The sequence below is a fragment of the Siphateles boraxobius genome, unplaced genomic scaffold (assembly GCF_051911475.1).
Source record: "Siphateles boraxobius isolate OS27281-9 unplaced genomic scaffold, OSU_SipBor_1 383, whole genome shotgun sequence".
NCBI lineage: Eukaryota > Metazoa > Chordata > Actinopteri > Cypriniformes > Leuciscidae > Siphateles > Siphateles boraxobius.
The window spans coordinates 1-22,500 of NW_027509012.1; the positions used below are offsets into that span (position 1 = coordinate 1).

General features: G+C 34.1%; 1 long non-coding RNA gene across 2 annotated transcripts in view; it reads right to left on the reverse strand.

Annotated features, from left to right (window-relative positions):
• Positions 1-3,408: 3,408 nt before the first annotated feature.
• Positions 3,409-22,500, reverse strand: part of LOC143703213 (uncharacterized) — a 28,381-nt gene continuing 9,289 nt past the window's right edge. The window contains exons 1-3 of one of the 2 annotated variants that reach the window (XR_013190813.1): positions 5,128-5,212; positions 4,321-4,461; positions 3,409-3,595 (exon numbers count right to left, since the gene is read on the reverse strand). This is a non-coding gene — a long non-coding RNA (uncharacterized LOC143703213). Of the gene's footprint in view, positions 3,596-4,320; positions 4,462-5,127; positions 5,213-22,500 lie in introns of those variants that run through there. The other variant, XR_013190812.1, reaches the window with a different exon arrangement.

Genomic DNA, 22,500 nt, shown 5'->3' on the forward strand with positions numbered 1-22,500 from the left:
GAAGAGAGTGAGTGATGAAGAGAGTGAGTGATGATGAAGTTATTGAGTGATGAAGAGAGTGAGTGATGATGAAGTTATTGAGTGATGAAGAGAGTGAGTGATGATGAAGAGAGTGAGTGATGAAGTTATTGAGTGATGAAGAGAGTGAGTGATGATGAAGAGAGTGAGTGATGAAGAGAGTGATGATGAAGAGAGTGAGTGATGAAGAGAGTGAGTGATGAAGAGAGTGAGTGATGAAGAGATTGAGTGATGATGAAGAGAGTGAGTGATGATGAAGAGATTGAGTGATGATGAAAAGATTGAGTGATGATGAAGAGAGTGAGTGATGATGAAGAGATTGAGTGAGTGATGAAGAGATTGAGTGATGAAGAGATTGAGTGATGAAGAGAGTGAGTGATGATGAAGTTATTGAGTGTTGAAGAGAGTGAGTGATGATGAAGTTATTGAGTGATGAAGAGAGTGAGTGATGATGAAGAGAGTGAGTGATGAAGTTATTGAGTGATGAAGAGAGTGAGTGATGATGAAGAGAGTGAGTGATGATGAAGAGAGTGAGTGATGAAGAGAGTGATGATGAAGAGAGTGAGTGATGAAGAGAGTGAGTGATGAAGAGAGTGAGTGATGAAGAGAGTGAGTGTTGATGAAGTTATTGAGTGATGAAGAGAGTGAGTGATGATGAAGAGGGTGAGTGATGAAGAGAGTGAGTGATGAAGAGAGTGGGTGATGAAGAAAATGAGTGATGATGAAGAGAGTGAGTGATGAAGAGAGTAAGTGATAAAGAGAGTGAGGAGTGATGAAGACATTGAGTGATGATGAAAAGAGTGAGTGATGAAGAGAGTGAGTGATGAAGAGATTGAGTGATGAAGAGATTGAGTGATGATGAAGAGAGTGAGTGATGATGAAGAGAGTGAGTGATGAAGAGAGTGAGTGATGAAAAGATTGAGTGATGATGAAGAGATTGAGTGATGAAGAGAGTGAGTGATGATGAAGAGAGTGAGTGATGAAGAGAGTGAATGATGAAGAGGGTGAGTGATGAAGAGAGTGAGTGATGATGAAGTTATTGAGTGATGAAGAGAGTGAGTGATGAAGAGGGTGAGTGATGAAGAGAGTGAGTGATGATGAAGAGAGTGAGTGATGAAGAGATTGAGTGATGAAGAGGGTGAGTGATGAAGAGAGTGAGTGATGATGAAGTTATTGAGTGATGAAGAGAGTGAGTGATGATGAAGTTATTGAGTGATGAAGAGAGTGAGTGATGATGAAGAGAGTGAGTGATGATGAAGAGAGTGAGTGATGAAGAGAGTGAGTGATGAAGAGAGTGAGTGATGAAGAGAGTGAGTGTTGATGAAGTTATTGAGTGATGAAGAGAGTGAGTGATGAAGAGAGTGAGTGATGAAGAGAGTGTGATGATGAAGAGAGTGAGTGATGAAGAGAGTGAGTGATGAAGAGAGTGAGTGATGATGAAATTATTGAGTGATGAAGAGAGTGAGTGATGATGAAGTTATTGAGTTATGAAGAGAGTGAGTGATGATGAAGAGAGTGAGTGATGAAGTTATTGAATGATGAAGAGAGTGAGTGATGATGAAGAGAGTGAGTGATGAAGAGAGTGATGATGAAGAGAGTGAGTGATGAAGAGAGTGAGTGATGATGAAAAGATTGAGTGATGATGAAGAGAGTGAGTGATGAAAAGATTGAGTGATGATGAAGAGATTGAGTGATGATGAAAAGATTGAGTGATGATGAAGAGAGTGAGTGATGAAAAGATTGAGTGATGATGAAGAGAGTGAGTGAAGAAAAGATTGAGTGATGATGAAGAGAGTGAGTGATGATGAAGAAAGTGAGTGATGATGAAGAGAGTGAGTGATGAAAAGATTGAGTGATGATGAAGAGAATGAGTGATGATGAAGAGAGTGAGTGATGAAGAGAGTGAGTGATGAAGAGAGTGAGTGAAGAAAAGATTGAGTGATGATGAAGAGAGTGAGTGATGATGAAGAAAGTGAGTGATGATGAAGAGAGTGAGTGATGAAAAGATTGAGTGATGATGAAGAGAATGAGTGATGATGAAGAGAGTGAGTGATGATGAAGAAAGTGAGTGATGATGAAGAGAGTGAGTGATGATGAAGTTATTGAGTGATGAAGAGAGTGAGTGATGAAGTTATTGAGTGATGAAGAGAGTGAGTGATGATGAAGAGAGTGAGTGATGAAGAGAGTGATGATGAAGAGAGTGAGTGATGAAGAGAGTGAGTGATGAAGAGAGTGAGTGATGAAGAGAGTGAGTGATGATGAAGAGAGTGAGTGATGAAAAGATTGAGTGATGATGAAGAGAGTGAGTGAAGAAAAGATTGAGTGATGATGAAGAGAGTGAGTGATGATGAAGAGAGTGAGTGATGAAAAGATTGAGTGATGATGAAGAGAATGAGTGATGATGAAGAGAGTGAGTGATGAAGAGAGTGAGTGATGAAGAGAGTGAGTGAAGAAAAGATTGAGTGATGATGAAGAGAGTGAGTGATGATGAAGAAAGTGAGTGATGATGAAGAGAGTGAGTGATGAAAAGATTGAGTGATGATGAAGAGAATGAGTGATGATGAAGAGAGTGAGTGATGATGAAGAAAGTGAGTGATGATGAAGAGAGTGAGTGATGATGAAGTTATTGAGTGATGAAGAGAGTGAGTGATGAAGTTATTGAGTGATGAAGAGAGTGAGTGATGATGAAGAGAGTGAGTGATGAAGAGAGTGATGATGAAGAGAGTGAGTGATGAAGAGAGTGAGTGATGAAGAGAGTGAGTGATGAAGAGATTGAGTGATGATGAAGAGAGTGAGTGATGAAAAGATTGAGTGATGATGAAGAGAGTGAGTGAAGAAAAGATTGAGTGATGATGAAGAGAGTGAATGATGATGAAGAAAGTGAGTGATGATGAAGAGAGTGAGTGATGAAAAGATTGAGTGATGATGAAGAGAATGAGTGATGATGAAGAGAGTGAGTGATGAAGAGAGTGAGTGATGAAGAGAGTGAGTGAAGAAAAGATTGAGTGATGATGAAGAGAGTGAGTGATGATGAAGAAAGTGAGTGATGATGAAGAGAGTGAGTGATGAAAAGATTGAGTGATGATGAAGAGAGTGAGTGATGATGAAGAGAGTGAGTGATGATGAAGAAAGTGAGTGATGATGAAGAGAGTGAGTGATGAAAAGATTGAGTGATGATGAAGAGAGTGAGTGATGATGAAGAAAGTGAGTGATGATGAAGAGAGTGAGTGATGAAGAGAGTGAGTGATGGAGAGAGTGAGTGATGAAGAGAGTGAGTGATGAAGAGAGTGAGTGATGAAGAGAGTGAGTGATGATGAAGAGAGTGAGTGATGAAGAGAGTGAGTGATGATGAAGAGAGTGAGTGATGATGAAGAAAGTGAGTGATGATGAAGAGAGTGAGTGATGAAGAGAGTGAGTGATGGAGAGAGTGAGTGATGAAGAGAGTGAGTGATGAAGAGAGTGAGTGATGAAGAGAGTGAGTGATCAAGAGAGTGAGTGATGAAGAGAGTGAGTGATGAAGAATAAACTCACGTTATGAACGGCAGATCTGTTCAAACCCTCCTCGATGATCGTGGATCTAATGCACAGGAGATCAATGTCATCATCTAGTGTTCACATGAGTGTGTGCGTGCTTTCACCTGCGTGTGTGTGTTTGTGTGTGTCTGTGTGTGTGTGTTCACCTGCGTGTGTGTGGGTGGGTATGTGTGTGTGTGTTCACCTACGTGTGTGTGTGGGTGGGTGTGTGTGTGTGTGTGTTCACCTGCGTGTGTGTGTGTGTTCACACGTGTATGTATGTGTGTGTGTGTGTTCACCTGTGTATGTGTGTGTGTGTGTGTGTGTTCACCTGTGTATGTGTGTGTGTGTGTGTTCACCTGTGTATGTGTGTGTGTGTTCACCTGTGTATGTGTGTGTGTCTTCACCTGTGTATGTGTGTGTGTTCACCTGTGTATGTGTGTGTGTGTGTGTTCACCTGTGTGTGTGTGTGTGTATGTGTGTGTTCACCTGTGTGTGTGTGTGTTCACCTGTGTGTGTGTGTGTGTGTGTGTGTTCACCTGTGTGTGTGTGTGTTCACCTGTGTGTGTGTGTGTGTGTGTGCGTGTGTGTGTTCACCTGTGTGTGTGTGTTCACCTGTGTGTGTGTGTTCACCTGTGTGTGTGTGTGTGTGTTCACCTGTGTGTGTGTGTGTGTGTGTGTTCACCTGTGTGTGTGTGTGTGTGTGTGTGTGTGTTCACCTGTGTGTGTGTGTGTGTGTGTGTGTGTGTGTGTGTGTGTGTGTGTGTGTGTGTGTGTGTGTGTGTTCACCTGCGTGTGACGCTGCTGTTGTGCTCCAGGATCTCCGGATGTGTTTCGTCTGGATTTTGTGAACTTCTGTTCTCTGAAGATCTTCTTATGAACATGCTGTTCTTGGCCTTGACTGCGACTCCACTGATCTCCTGCTGATATCTGATGCACAAACACACACACACTCACACACCGCTCTACATATGACTCAATATGATGCAATTATCCACAACCTGACAGGAAAAGTGCTGATTTATGTTTCTACGAAGAGTTTATGCCTGTCACACACCACACAACTCAAATGAAAGTGAAAGGCTGAAAACACTCCCACGTTTGTATAAAGACGATATCTGGATGCTTTCTGTGAAACAACAGAAGCAACTTTAAACACTTCAACAAGTTCCAGAAAGTTCACAAACAATCAACAGAAACCCTTTCATATTAATATTTACAAGGCAGTCATTTCAGATGATGCTTATTATCATTACTAATGGCACACAAATAATATAGTTTATTATTGTTTCTGAAATAAGACTTTCGTCACTGAATTCAGAAGCTTTAAATAATTACAGAAGTTCATAATGTTTCCATCTGATTTTATAAAGCAAAGCTTGACATGAGCAAGAGAACAGCTGTATTTCAGAAGCCGAAGTTAATCAGAATTCATATTTACCATCAGAGATGAAACTGTGGCGGCGATCAAACAAACTTATTTAGTTAGAAGGAAATGAAAGCACAAATAAAACATGTTTGCTTTAAGAGCCAGAGCAGAACAGCTTTAACAAGAAATAGATCAACTTCTAAGTTTCTAAAGCTTGCAAACGTTACCTCAAATACTGTCTCCAGAGAAACTCACAGACAACATCATCAGCTCGACACTAAAGCGCAGTCACTCGAGCTTCTCGAAGTCATACGTGGAGATTACACCGAAGACACTGACACTTGCTGAACTGGTTTCTGCTTGATCCAGTCTAATGAGCCTCTATGGAAACCTGATTAACACGCCTGCGTTCACTCATGCAAACAACACGAACAGACAACTGTGTTTAAAACACCTTTTAATAAATTATCTGAATATTAATATTATTTACATAATCATAAAAATCTGTTAGATGGTAAAAATAGGCTACATGTGGTACACAAATAAGAAATAGGTATGAAGATAATTAGTTTAAATCTTTATGTTGGTTTAATTGTTTTGTTTAATTCAGCAAATGATAAGTGAAGAAGCTTTACATTCAGAACATGTTGAACATCAACCTCAAAAGGTCAATATTATATGATAAGTTTGTTCTGGGATTTGAGCCTCTTAATAATAATAATAATAATAATAATAATAACAATAATAATAATAATAGTAGTAGTAGCAGTACTTCCGGTGCTCTGGCCCTAACAATGATAATAAACACCAAATGCACAATATTCCCGGAAAACAAACTGGTGTTGCTCCTCAAATCATCAACTTTGACCCAAAACATCATTCGTGTGAATTCCTGAATGCTGAACTGCTGCCAGCGACACTAGAACTCGATTGGCCTAATGTGGCGTGTGAAGGTGAACTGTAGCCGGAGGGCTCGTCTTTTACTGCGGTAATGATTTCACTGTGATAAAAATGCACACAGACTGGTTGAGATTGTATAAGAACTCGCTCTTCTGTCTGTGTAAAGCACTTTCAGTTACTGCAATAGCATGTACATTCGTATTTAAACACATGCCATTGGAATAATTAACATTTTTTATGTTTGCAAAAGTCTTTTCTGCTCACCAAGGCTGCATTTATCTGATAAAAATACAGTTAAAATCAGTGACATAATATAATAATTGTAAAGAAATGCAAAGTTCTGTCAGGAAACTCTAGATGGCACAGGCTGATAGGTATTTAACCCAGTCACGTCACTCTCAGCTGGTTGGTTCCCACTGTACGGCTCCCACCCTCCACCTTCCCCAGCTCCACCTGTATAGATCTGCTATGGGGTAATTCATATATGCTTGTACAGTAGCAGCATGTCTTGTTTGCTCACAGCAGCGTGTATTTATTGGCAGTAGCAAGTTTTGTACTTTATCAGCAGCAGCAGCAATAATCAATACTCAAATTGCTTCTATGTAAAGTGTTTTGAGTGTTGAGAAAAGCGCTATATAAATGTAATTAATTATTATTATTATTATTATTAATCAACAGCAGCAGCAGCAGAATCTATAATCATCATCAGCAGAATAATCTGTAATCATCATCAGCAGAAGAATCTATAATCATCATCAGCAGAAGAATCTATAATCATTATCAGCAGAAGAATCTATAATCATTATTAGCAGAAGAATCTATAATCATCATCAGCAGAAGAATCTATAATCATTATCAGCAGAAGAATCTATAATCATTATCAGCAGAAGAATCTATAATCATTATTAGCAGAAGAATCTATAAATATCATCAGCAGAAGAATCTATAATCATCAGCAGCAGAATAATCTATAATCATCATCAGCAGAAGAATCTATAATCATTATCAGCAGAAGAATCTATAATCATTATCAGCAGAAGAATCTATAATCATCATCAGCAGAAGAATCTATAATCATCATCAGCAGAAGAATCTATAATCATCATCAGCAGAATAATCTATAATCATCATCAGCAGAAGAATCTATAATCATCATCAGCAGAAGAATCTATAATCATCATCAGCAGAAGAATCTATAATCATCATCAGCAGAAGAATCTATAATCATCAGCAGCAGAATAATCTATAATCATCATCAGCAGAAGAATCTATAATCATTATCAGCAGAAGAATCTATAATCATTATCAGCAGAAGAATCTATAATCATCATCAGCAGAAGAATCTATAATCATCATCAGCAGAAGAATCTATAATCATTATCAGCAGAAGAATCTATAATCATTATTAGCAGAAGAATCTATAATCATCATCAGCAGAAGAATCTATAATCATCAGCAGCAGAATAATCTATAATCATCATCAGCAGAAGAATCTATAATCATTATCAGCAGAAGAATCTATAATCATCATCAGCAGAAGAATCTATAATCATCATCAGCAGAAGAATCTATAATCATCATCAGCAGAAAAATCTATAATCATCATCAGCAGAAGAATCTATAATCATCATCAGCAGAAGAATCTATAATCATCATCAGCAGAAGAATCTATAATCATCATCAGCAGAAGAATCTATAATCATCATCAGCAGAAGAATCTATAATCATCATCAGCAGAAGAATCTATAATCATTATCAGCAGAAGAATCTATAATCATCATCAGCAGAAGAATCTATAATCATTATCAGCAGAAGAATCTATAATCATTATCAGCAGAAGAATCTATAATCATCATCAGCAGAAGAATCTATAATCATCATCAGCAGAAGAATCTATAATCATTATCAGCAGAAGAATCTATAATCATTATCAGCAGAAGAATCTATAATCATCATCAGCAGAAGAATCTATAATCATCATCAGCAGAAGAATCTATAATCATTATCAGCAGAAGAATCTATAATCATCATCAGCAGAAGAATCTATAATCATTATCAGCAGAAGAATCTATAATCATCATCAGCAGAAGAATCTATAATCATTATCAGCAGAAGAATCTATAATCATTATCAGCAGAAGAATCTATAATCATCATCAGCAGAAGAATCTATAATCAATATCAGCAGAAGAATCTATAATCATTATCAGCAGAAGAATCTATAATCATCATCAGCAGAATAATCTATAATCATCATCAGCAGAAGAATCTATAATCATTATCAGCAGAAGAATCTATAATCATCATCAGCAGAAGAATCTATAATCATCATCAGCAGAAGAATCTATAATCATTATCAGCAGAAGAATCTATAATCATCATCAGCAGAAGAATCTATAATCATTATCAGCAGAAGAATCTATAATCATCATCAGCAGAAGAATCTATAATCATTATCAGCAGAAGAATCTATAATCATTATCAGCAGAAGAATCTATAATCATCATCAGCAGAAGAATCTATAATCAATATCAGCAGAAGAATCTATAATCATTATCAGCAGAAGAATCTATAATCATCATCAGCAGAAGAATCTATAATCATCATCAGCAGAAGAATCTATAATCATCATCAGCAGAAGAATCTATAATCATCATCAGCAGAAGAATCTATAATCATTATCAGCAGAAGAATCTATAATCATTATCAGCAGAAGAATCTATAATCATTATCAGCAGAAGAATCTATAATCATCATCAGCAGAAGAATCTATAATCATTATTAGCAGAAGAATCTATAATCATCATCAGCAGAAGAATCTATAATCATCATCAGCAGAAGAATCTATAATCATCATCAGCAGAAGAATCTATAATCATTATCAGCAGAATACTCTGTAATCATCAGAACAAGAAGAATCTATAATCATCATCAGCAGAATAATCTATAATCATCATCAGCAGAAGAATCTATAATCATTATCAGCAGAATAATCTATAATCATTATCAGCAGAAGAATCTATAATATCTTCAGCAGAAGAATCTATAATCATCATCAGCAGAATAATCTATAATCATTATCAGCAGAAGAATCTATAATCATCATCAGCAGAAGAATCTATAATCATTATCAGCCGAAGAATCTATAATCATTATTAGCAGAAGAATATATAATCATCATCAGAAGAAGAATCTGTAATCATCATCAGCAGAAGAATCTATAATCATCATCAGCAGAAGAATCTATAATCATCATCAGCAGAAGAATCTATAATCATTATTAGCAGAAGAATATATAATCATCATCAGAAGAAGAATCTGTAATCATCATCAGCAGAAGAATCTATAATCATCATCAGAAGAAGAATCTATAATCATCATCAGCAGAATAATCTATAATCATTATTAGCAGAAGAATCTATAATCATTATCAGCCGAAGAATCTATAATCATCATCAGCAGAAGAATCTATAATCATCATCAGCAGAAGAATCTATAATCATCATCAGCAGAAGAATCTATAATATCATCAGCAGAATCTATAATCATCATCAGCAGAAGAATCTATAATCATTATCAGCAGAATAATCTATAATCATCATCAGCAGAATAATCTATAATCATTATCAGCCGAAGAATCTATAATCATTATCAGCAGAAGAATCTATAATATCTTCAGCAGAAGAATCTATAATCATTATTAGCAGAAGAATCTATAATCATTATCAGCAGAATAATCTATAATCATCATCAGCAGAATAATCTATAATCATTATCAGCCGAAGAATCTATAATCATTATCAGCAGAAGAATCTATAATCATCATCAGAAGAATAATCTATAATCATTATCATCAGAAGAATCTATAATCATTATCAGAAGAATAATCTATAGTATCTTCAGCAGAAGAATCTATAATCATTATCAGCAGAAGAATCTATAATCATTATCAGCCGAAGAATCTATAATCATCATCAGCCGAAGAATCTATAATCATCATCAGCAGAAGAATCTATAATCATTATCAGCAGAAGAATCTATAATATCTTCAGCAGAAGAATCTATAATCATTATCAGCAGAATAATCTATAATCATTATCAGCAGAAGAATCTATAATCATTATCAGCAGAATAATCTATAATCATCATCAGCAGAATAATCTATAATCATTATCAGCCGAAGAATCTATAATCATTATCAGCAGAAGAATCTATAATCATCATCAGCAGAAGAATCTATAATCATTATCAGCAGAAGAATCTATAATCATCATCAGCAGAATAATCTATAATCATTATCAGCAGAAGAATCTATAATCATCATCAGCAGAAGAATCTATAATCATTATTAGCAGAAGAATCTATAATCATCATCAGCAGAAGAATCTATAATCATTATTAGCAGAAGAATCTATAATCATTATCAGCAGAAGAATCTATAATCATCATCAGCAGAAGAATCTATAATCATTATCAGCAGAAGAATCTATAATCATCATCAGCAGAATAATCTATAATCATTATCAGCCGAAGAATCTATAATCATTATCAGCCGAAGAATCTATAATCATTATTAGCAGAAGAATATATAATCATCATCAGAAGAAGAATCTGTAATCATCATCAGAAGAAGAATCTATAATCATCATCAGCAGAAGAATCTATAATCATCATCAGCAGAATAATCTATAATCATTATCAGCCGAAGAATCTATAATCATTATTAGCAGAAGAATCTATAATCATCATCAGCAGAAGAATCTATAATCATTATCAGCAGAATAATCTATAATCATCATCAGCAGAATAATCTATAATCATCATCAGCAGAAGAATCTATAATCATCATCAGCAGAAGAATCTATAATCATCATCAGCAGAAGAATCTATAATATCATCAGCAGAAGAATCTATAATCATCATCAGCAGAAGAATCTATAATCATCATCAGCAGAATAATCTATAATCATTATCAGCCGAAGAATCTATAATCATTATCAGCCGAAGAATCTATAATCATTATTAGCAGAAGAATATATAATCATCATCAGAAGAAGAATCTGTAATCATCATCAGAAGAAGAATCTATAATCATCATCAGCAGAAGAATCTATAATCATCATCAGCAGAAGAATCTATAATCATTATCAGCAGAATAATCTATAATCATCATCAGCAGAATAATCTATAATCATTATCAGCCGAAGAATCTATAATCATTATCAGCCGAAGAATCTATAATCATCATCAGAAGAAGAATCTGTAATCATCATCAGCAGAAGAATCTATAATCATTATCAGCAGAATAATCTATAATCATCATCAGCAGAATAATCTATAATCATCATCAGCAGAAGAATCTATAATCATTATTAGCAGAAGAATCTATAATCATCATCAGCAGAATAATCTATAATCATCATCAGCAGAATAATCTATAATCATTATTAGCAGAATAATCTATAATCATCATCAGCAGAATAATCTATAATCATCATCAGCAGAATAATCTATAATCATCATCAGCAGAATAATCTATAATCATCATCAGCAGAATAATCTATAATCATTATTAGCAGAATAATCTATAATCATCATCAGCAGAAGAATCTATAATCATTATCAGCAGAATAATCTATAATCATCATCAGCAGAATAATCTATAATCATCATCAGCAGAAGAATCTATAATCATTATTAGCAGAAGAATCTATAATCATCATCAGCAGAATAATCTATAATCATCATCAGCAGAATAATCTATAATCATCATCAGCAGAAGAATCTATAATCATCATCAGCAGAAGAATCTATAATCATCATCAGCAGAAGAATCTATAATCATTATCAGCAGAATAATCTATAATCATCATCAGCAGAATAATCTATAATCATCATCAGCAGAAGAATCTATAATCATTATTAGCAGAAGAATCTATAATCATCATCAGCAGAATAATCTATAATCATCATCAGCAGAATAATCTATAATCATTATTAGCAGAAGAATCTATAATCATTATCAGCAGAATAATCTGTAATCATCATCAGCAGAATAATCTATAATCATTATTAGCAGAAGAATCTATAATCATCATCAGCAGAATAATCTGTAATCATCATCAGCAGAATAATCTATAATCATTATTAGCAGAAGAATCTATAATCATTATCAGCAGAATAATCTATAATCATCATCAGCAGAATAATCTATAATCATCATCAGCCGAAGAATCTATAATCATTATCAGCAGAAGAATCTATAATCATTATTAGCAGAAGAATCTATAATCATTATCAGCAGAATAATCTATAATCATCATCAGCAGAATAATCTATAATCATCATCAGCAGAATAATCTGTAATCATCATCAGCAGAATAATCTATAATCATTATTAGCAGAAGAATCTATAATCATTATCAGCAGAATAATCTATAATCATCATCAGCAGAATAATCTATAATCATCATCAGCCGAAGAATCTATAATCATTATCAGCAGAAGAATCTATAATCATCATCAGCAGAAGAATCTATAATCATCATCAGCAGAATAATCTATAATCATCATCAGCAGAATAATCTATAATCATCATCAGCAGAATAATCTGTAATCATCATCAGCAGAATAATCTATAATCATTATTAGCAGAAGAATCTATAATCATTATCAGCAGAATAATCTATAATCATCATCAGCAGAATAATCTATAATCATCATCAGCCGAAGAATCTATAATCATTATCAGCAGAAGAATCTATAATCATCATCAGCAGAATAATCTATAATCATCATCAGCAGAAGAATCTATAATCATTATTAGCAGAAGAATCTATAATCATCATCAGCAGAGGAATCTATAATCATCATCAGCAGAATAATCTATAATCATCATCAGAAGAAGAATCTATAATCATTATCAGCAGAAGAATCTATAATCATCATCAGCCGAAGAATCTATAATCATTATCAGCAGAATAATCTATAATCATCATCAGCAGAATAATCTATAATCATTATTAGCAGAATAATCTATAATCATTATCAGCCGAAGAATCTATAATCATTATCAGCAGAATAATCTATAATCATCATCAGCAGAATAATCTATAATCATTATTAGCAGAATAATCTATAATCATTATCAGCCGAAGAATCTATAATCATTATCAGCAGAATAATCTATAATCATCATCAGCAGAATAATCTATAATCATTATTAGCAGAATAATCTATAATCATTATCAGCAGAAGAATCTATAATCATCATCAGCAGAAGAATCTATAATCATCATCAGCAGAAGAATCTATAATATCATCAGCAGAAGAATCTATAATCATCATCAGCAGAAGAATCTATAATCATCATCAGCAGAATAATCTATAATCATTATCAGCCGAAGAATCTATAATCATTATCAGCCGAAGAATCTATAATCATTATTAGCAGAAGAATATATAATCATCATCAGAAGAAGAATCTGTAATCATCATCAGAAGAAGAATCTATAATCATCATCAGCAGAAGAATCTATAATCATCATCAGCAGAAGAATCTATAATCATTATCAGCAGAATAATCTATAATCATCATCAGCAGAATAATCTATAATCATTATCAGCCGAAGAATCTATAATCATTATCAGCCGAAGAATCTATAATCATCATCAGAAGAAGAATCTGTAATCATCATCAGCAGAAGAATCTATAATCATTATCAGCAGAATAATCTATAATCATCATCAGCAGAATAATCTATAATCATCATCAGCAGAAGAATCTATAATCATTATTAGCAGAAGAATCTATAATCATCATCAGCAGAATAATCTATAATCATCATCAGCAGAATAATCTATAATCATTATTAGCAGAATAATCTATAATCATCATCAGCAGAATAATCTATAATCATCATCAGCAGAATAATCTATAATCATCATCAGCAGAATAATCTATAATCATCATCAGCAGAATAATCTATAATCATTATTAGCAGAATAATCTATAATCATCATCAGCAGAAGAATCTATAATCATTATCAGCAGAATAATCTATAATCATCATCAGCAGAATAATCTATAATCATCATCAGCAGAAGAATCTATAATCATTATTAGCAGAAGAATCTATAATCATCATCAGCAGAATAATCTATAATCATCATCAGCAGAATAATCTATAATCATCATCAGCAGAAGAATCTATAATCATCATCAGCAGAAGAATCTATAATCATCATCAGCAGAAGAATCTATAATCATTATCAGCAGAATAATCTATAATCATCATCAGCAGAATAATCTATAATCATCATCAGCAGAAGAATCTATAATCATTATTAGCAGAAGAATCTATAATCATCATCAGCAGAATAATCTATAATCATCATCAGCAGAATAATCTATAATCATTATTAGCAGAAGAATCTATAATCATTATCAGCAGAATAATCTGTAATCATCATCAGCAGAATAATCTATAATCATTATTAGCAGAAGAATCTATAATCATCATCAGCAGAATAATCTGTAATCATCATCAGCAGAATAATCTATAATCATTATTAGCAGAAGAATCTATAATCATTATCAGCAGAATAATCTATAATCATCATCAGCAGAATAATCTATAATCATCATCAGCCGAATAATCTATAATCATTATCAGCAGAAGAATCTATAATCATTATTAGCAGAAGAATCTATAATCATTATCAGCAGAATAATCTATAATCATCATCAGCAGAATAATCTATAATCATCATCAGCAGAATAATCTGTAATCATCATCAGCAGAATAATCTATAATCATTATTAGCAGAAGAATCTATAATCATTATCAGCAGAATAATCTATAATCATCATCAGCAGAATAATCTATAATCATCATCAGCCGAAGAATCTATAATCATTATCAGCAGAAGAATCTATAATCATCATCAGCAGAAGAATCTATAATCATCATCAGCAGAAGAATCTATAATCATTATCAGCAGAAGAATCTATAATCATCATCAGCAGAATAATCTATAATCATCATCAGCAGAAGAATCTATAATCATTATTAGCAGAAGAATCTATAATCATCATCAGCAGAAGAATCTATAATCATCATCAGCAGAATAATCTATAATCATCATCAGAAGAAGAATCTATAATCATTATCAGCAGAAGAATCTATAATCATCATCAGCCGAAGAATCTATAATCATTATCAGCAGAATAATCTATAATCATCATCAGCAGAATAATCTATAATCATTATTAGCAGAATAATCTATAATCATTATCAGCCGAAGAATCTATAATCATTATCAGCAGAATAATCTATAATCATCATCAGCAGAATAATCTATAATCATTATTAGCAGAATAATCTATAATCATTATCAGCCGAAGAATCTATAATCATTATCAGCAGAATAATCTATAATCATCATCAGCAGAATAATCTATAATCATTATTAGCAGAATAATCTATAATCATTATCAGCAGAAGAATCTATAATCATCATCAGCAGAAGAATCTATAATCATCATCAGCAGAATAATCTATAATCATTATCAGCAGAAGAATCTATAATCATTATTAGCAGAATAATCTATAATCATCATCAGAAGAAGAATCTGTAATCATCATCAGAAGAAGAATCTATAATCATCATCAGCAGAATAATCTATAATCATTATCAGCAGAAGAATCTATAATCATCATCAGCAGAAGAATCTATAATCATTATCAGCAGAATAATCTATAATCATTATCAGCAGAAGAATCTATAATCATCATCAGCAGAAGAATCTATAATCATCATCAGCAGAAGAATCTATAATCATCATCAGCAGAAGAATCTATAATCATCATCAGCAGAAGAACCTATAATCATTATCAGCCGAAGAATCTATAATCATTATCAGCCGAAGAATTTATAATCATCATCAGCAGAAGAATCTATAATCATCATCAGCAGAATAATCTATAATCATTATCAGCAGAAGAATCTATAATCATCATCAGCAGAAGAATCTATAATCATCATCAGCAGAAGAATCTATAATCATCATCAGCAGAAGAATCTATAATCATCATCAGCAGAAGAATCTATAATCATCATCAGCAGAAGAATCTATAATCATTATCAGCCGAAGAATCTATAATCATTATCAGCCGAAGAATTTATAATCATCATCAGCAGAAGAATCTGTAATCATCATCAGCAGAAGAATCTGTAATCATCATCAGAAGAAGAATCTATAATCATCATCAGCAGAAGAATCTATAATCATTATCAGCCGAAGAATTTATAATCATCATCAGCAGAAGAATCTATAATCATCATCAGCAGAAGAATCTGTAATCATCATCAGAAGAAGAATCTATAATCATCATCAGCAGAAGAATCTATAATCATCATCAGCAGAAGAATTTGTAATCATCATCAGAAGAAGAATCTGTAATCATCATCAGAAGAAGAATCTATAATCATCATCAGCAGAAGAATCTATAATCATTATCAGCAGAATAATCTATAATCATTATCAGCAGAAGAATCTATAATCATCATCAGCAGAAGAATCTATAATCATTATCAGCAGAAGAATCTGTAATCATCATCAGAAGAAGAATCTGTAATCATCATCAGAAGAAGAATCTATAATCATCATCAGCAGAAGAATCTATAATCATCATCAGCAGAAGAATCTGTAATCATCATCAGAAGAAGAATCTGTAATCATCATCAGAAGAAGAATCTATAATCATCATCAGCAGAAGAATCTATAATCATTATCAGCAGAATAATCTATAATCATCATCAGCAGAAGAATCTATAATCATCATCAGCAGAATAATCTATAATCATCATCAGCAGAAGAATCTATAATCATTATCAGCAGAAGAATCTGTAATCATCATCAGCAGAATAATCTATAATCATTATTAGCAGAATAATCTATAATCATCATCAGAAGAAGAATCTGTAATCATCCTCAGCAGAAGAATCTATAATCATCATCAGCAGAAGAATCTATAATCATTATCAGCAGAAGAATCTATAATCATCCTCAGCAGAAGAATCTATAATCATCATCAGAAGAAGAATCTGTAATCATCCTCAGCAGAAGAATCTATAATCATCATCAGCAGAAGAATCTATAATCATCATCAGCAGAAGAATCTATAATCATCCTCAGCAGAAGAATCTATAATCATCATCAGCAGAATAATCTATAATCATCATCAGCAGAAGAATCTATAATCATCATCAGCAGAATAATCTATAATCATTATCAGCCGAAGAATCTATAATCATTATCAGCCGAAGAATCTATAATCATTATCAGCAGAAGAATCTATAATCATTATCAGCAGAAGAATCTATAATCATAATCAGCAGAATAATCTATAATCATCATCAGCAGAATAATCTATAATCATTATTAGCAGAATAATCTATATTCATTATTAGCAGGATAATCTATAATCATTATCAGCCGAAGAATCTATAATCATTATCAGCAGAAGAATCTATAATCATCATCAGCAGAATAATCTATAATCATTATTAGCAGAATAATCTATAATCATTATTAGCAGAATAATCTATAATCATTATCAGCCGAAGAATCTATAATCATTTTCAGCAGAAGAATCTATAATATCATCAGAAGAATAATCTATAATCATTATTAGCAGAATAATCTATAATCATTATTAGCAGAATAATCTATAATCATTATCAGCCGAAGAATCTATAATCATTATCAGCAGAAGAATCTATAATCATTATCAGCAGAAGAATCTATAATCATCAGCAGCAGAATAATCTATAATATCATCAGCAGAATAATCTATAATCATCATCAGCAGAATAATCTATAATATCATCAGCAGAAGAATCTGTAATCATCATCAGCAGAAGAATCTATAATCATCATCAGCAGAATAATCTATAATCATTATCAGCCGAAGAATCTATAATCATTATCAGCCGAAGAATCTATAATCATTATCAGCAGAAGAATCTATAATCATTATCAGCAGAAGAATCTATAATCATAATCAGCAGAATAATCTATAATCATCATCAGCAGAATAATCTATAATCATTATTAGCAGAATAATCTATATTCATTATTAGCAGGATAATCTATAATCATTATCAGCCGAAGAATCTATAATCATAATCAGCAGAAGAATCTATAATCATCATCAGCAGAATAATCTATAATCATTATTAGCAGAATAATCTATAATCATTATTAGCAGAATAATCTATAATCATTATCAGCCGAAGAATCTATAATCATTATCAGCAGAAGAATCTATAATCATCATCAGCAGAATAATCTATAATCATTATTAGCAGAATAATCTATAATCATTATTAGCAGAATAATCTATAATCATTATCAGCCGAAGAATCTATAATCATTATCAGCAGAAGAATCTATAATCATTATCAGCAGAAGAATCTATAATCATCATCAGCAGAATAATCTATAATCATCATCAGCAGAAGAATCTGTAATCATCATCAGCAGAAGAATCTATAATCATCATCAGCAGAATAATCTATAATATCATCAGCAGAAGAATCTGTAATCATCATCAGCAGAAGAATCTATAATCATCATCAGCAGAATAATCTATAATATCATCAGCAGAAGAATCTGTAATCATCATCAGCAGAAGAATCTATAATCATCATCAGCAGAATAATCTATAATATCATTAGCAGAAGAATCTGTAATCATCATCAGCAGAAGAATCTATAATCATCATCAGCAGAATAATCTATAATCATTATCAGCAGAAGAATCTATAATCATCATCAGCAGAAGAATCTATAATCATCATCAGCAGAATAATCTATAATATCATCAGCAGAAGAATCTGTAATCATCATCAGCAGAAGAATCTATAATCATCATCAGCAGAATAATCTATAATATCATCAGCAGAAGAATCTGTAATCATCATCAGCAGAAGAATCTATAATCATCATCAGCAGAATAATCTATAATATCATTAGCAGAAGAATCTGTAATCATCATCAGCAGAAGAATCTATAATCATCATCAGCAGAATAATCTATAATCATCATCAGCAGAATAATCTATAATATCATCAGCAGAAGAATCTGTAATCATTATCAGCAGAAGAATCTATAATCATCATCAGCAGAATAATCTATAATATCATCAGCAGAAGAATCTGTAATCATCATCAGCAGAAGAATCTATAATCATCATCAGCAGAATAATCTATAATATCATTAGCAGAAGAATCTGTAATCATCATCAGCAGAAGAATCTATAATCATCATCAGCAGAATAATCTATAATCATTATCAGCAGAAGAATCTATAATCATCATCAGCAGAATAATCTATAATATCATCAGCAGAAGAATCTGTAATCATCATCAGCAGAAGAATCTATAATCATCATCAGCAGAATAATCTATAATCATTATCAGCAGAAGAATCTATAATCATCATCAGCAGAATAATCTATAATCATCATCAGCAGAAGAATCTATAATATCATCAGCAGAAGAATCTATAATCATCATCAGCAGAAGAATCTATAATCATCATCAGCAGAAGAATCTATAATATCATCAGCAGAAGAATCTATAATCATCATCAGCAGAAGAATCTATAATCATCATCAGCAGAAGAATCTATAATCATCATCAGCAGAATAATCTATAATCATCATCAGCAGAAGAATCTATAATCATCATCAGCAGAAGAATCTATAATATCATCAGCAGAAGAATCTATAATCATCATCAGCAGAAGAATCTATAATATCATCAGCAGAAGAATCTATAATCATCATCAGCAGAAGAATCTATAATCATTATCAGCAGAAGAATCTATAATCATCATCAGCAGAATAATCTATAATCATCATCAGCAGAATAATCTATAATATCATCAGCAGAAGAATCTATAATCATCATCAGCAGAAGAATCTATAATATCATCAGCAGAAGAATCTGTAATCATCATCAGCAGAAGAATCTATAATCATCATCAGCAGAAGAATCTATAATCATCATCAGCAGAAGAATCTATAATCATTATCAGCAGAAAAATCTATAATCATCATCAGCAGAAGAATCTATAATCATCATCAGCAGAATAATCTATAATCATCATCAGCAGAATAATCTATAATATCATCAGCAGAAGAATCTATAATCATCATCAGCAGAAGAATCTATAATCATCATCAGCAGAATAATCTATAATATCATCAGCAGAAGAATCTGTAATCATCATCAGCAGAAGAATCTGTAATCATCATCAGCAGAAGAATCTATAATCATCATCAGCAGAATAATCTATAATCATCATCCAAGATGGCGCCGCGGATGGCTGCCTCGGTGTGGAGCTCTCCAGCTATTGTGTTGTTTTTGTTCGTTTGTTCTGCGTTTAGTCATTCTTTTCCTATCAGTTTCACCAAAGACGAACTACTGGACATTAGGAAACACACACCAGAAACCTTTTCTACAGCTTTTGATTATTCGGACGTTTTGCTGGACATTCTCGTCGGAGGGGCAGCGCTGTTGTTCAAACGCGCGTTCAGACGCAAACGCGGGAAGCGAGCCGGCGCGCTGGTTAAACTCCGCGAGCGCGGCCTGCGCACTGCACTCCCCAGTATTCATCCGCGAATCTCCGATCCCTTCCTAACAAAACGGATGAACTTCTTCTCCTCACCCACACTAACAAGGATTTTTTAAACTCTGCTGCTTTGTGCTTCACTGAAACCTGGCTGAGTGAAGCCATACCGGACAACGCAATACATCTGCCGGGCTTCCAGCTGTTCCGAGCGGATCGCATCGCGGAGCTAACGGGGAAAACGAGAGGTGGTGGATTGTGTTTCTACATTAACGAAAGTTGGTGTTCAGATGTAACAACACTGAAGAAGATGTGCTCTCCTAATTTAGAGGCACATTTCATAAACTGTAAACCCTTCTACTCGCCTCGGGAGTTTTCCTCTTTCATTCTCGTGAATGTTTACATCCCTCCAGATGCGTGCGTGAGCGCGGGGCTACAACAGCTGGCTGAACAAATATCTGAAACGGAACAAAGGTACCCAGACTCTCTTTTAATCATTCTTGGGGATTTTAACAAAGCAAATCTTTCCCGTGAACTACCAAAATACAGACAGCACGTTACATGTCCCACCAGAGACAGTAATATACTGGACCACTGTTACACCACAATAAGAAATGCGTATCACTCCGTCCCACGGGCAGCTTTGGGGCTCTCTGATCACTGTTTGGTTCATCTCATACCGACCTACAGGCAGAAACTGAAATCAGCTAAACCTGGAATAAGGACTGTGAAAAGATGGACTAATGAAGCAGAGCAGAATCTACAGGCCTGCTTTGATTGCACTGATTGGACTGTTTTTGAAGCTGCTACCAATGATCTGGATGAGCTCACAGATACTGTAACATCATATATAAGTTTCTGTGAGGATACATGCATTCCTACCAGGACTTTCTTATCATTCACTAATGATAAACCATGGTTTACTGGGAAACTCAAACACCTTCGTCATGCCAAAGAGGATACTTACAGAAGTGGGGATAAAATCTTGTATAACCAGGCCAGAAACAGATTGACAAAGGAGATCAGAGTTGCTAAAAGGAACTACTCTGATAAACTGAAAAAACAGTTTTCATCCAACGACCCATCATCAGTCTGGAATGGCCTGAGGAACATCACCAACTACAAGTCACCATCCCCTCGATCTGTGGACAATCAACACCTGGCTGACGATTTAAATTCATTTTACTGCCGGTTTGAAAAGCCCTCATTCACACCACACACCCGGTCTGATCTGCACTTCACACATTCACCATCACCTCCTGCACTCCAATTATCACTCCCCCTCCTGCCATCCAACCTGAGCTTAAGGTCTGTGTGGAGGACGTGAGCCGAGTCTTCAAAAAACAGAAGACTAGGAAAGCCTCAGGCCCAGACGGCATCTCATCTGCTTGTTTAAAAGCCTGCGCTGACCAACTGGCCCCGGTCTTCACGCAGATCTTCAACAGATCATTGGAGCAGTGTGAAGTTCCCTGCTGTTTCAAACGCTCCACTATCATTCCTGTCCCCAAAAAACCCAAAATCACTGGACTTAATGACTACAGACCTGTCGCTATCACGTCTGTGGTCATGAAGTCGTTTGAAAGACTGGTGCTGGCCCACCTGAAGGACATCACTGGACCCCTGCTGGATCCCTTTCAGTTTGCTTACAGAGCAAACAGGTCTGTGGATGATGCAGTCAACATGGGACTGCATTATATCCTGCAACATCTCGACAGACCAGGGACTTATGCAAGGATCCTCTTTGTGGACTTCAGTTCGGCCTTCAATACCATCATGCCTGGTCTTCTCACAGCCAAACTGACCCAGCTCTCCATACCATCCTCGATCTGTCAGTGGATCACTAGCTTCCTGACGGACCGGCAGCAGCGAGTGAGACTGGGGAAACACACATCCAAGACACTCACAATCAGCACTGGTGCTCCCCAAGGGTGCGTTCTCTCCCCACTGCTCTTCTCCCTGTACACTAATGACTGCACTTCTAAAGACCCCACTGTCAAGCTCCTGAAATTTGCAGACGACACCACTGTCATCGGTCTCATCCAAAACGGTGACGAGTCTGCT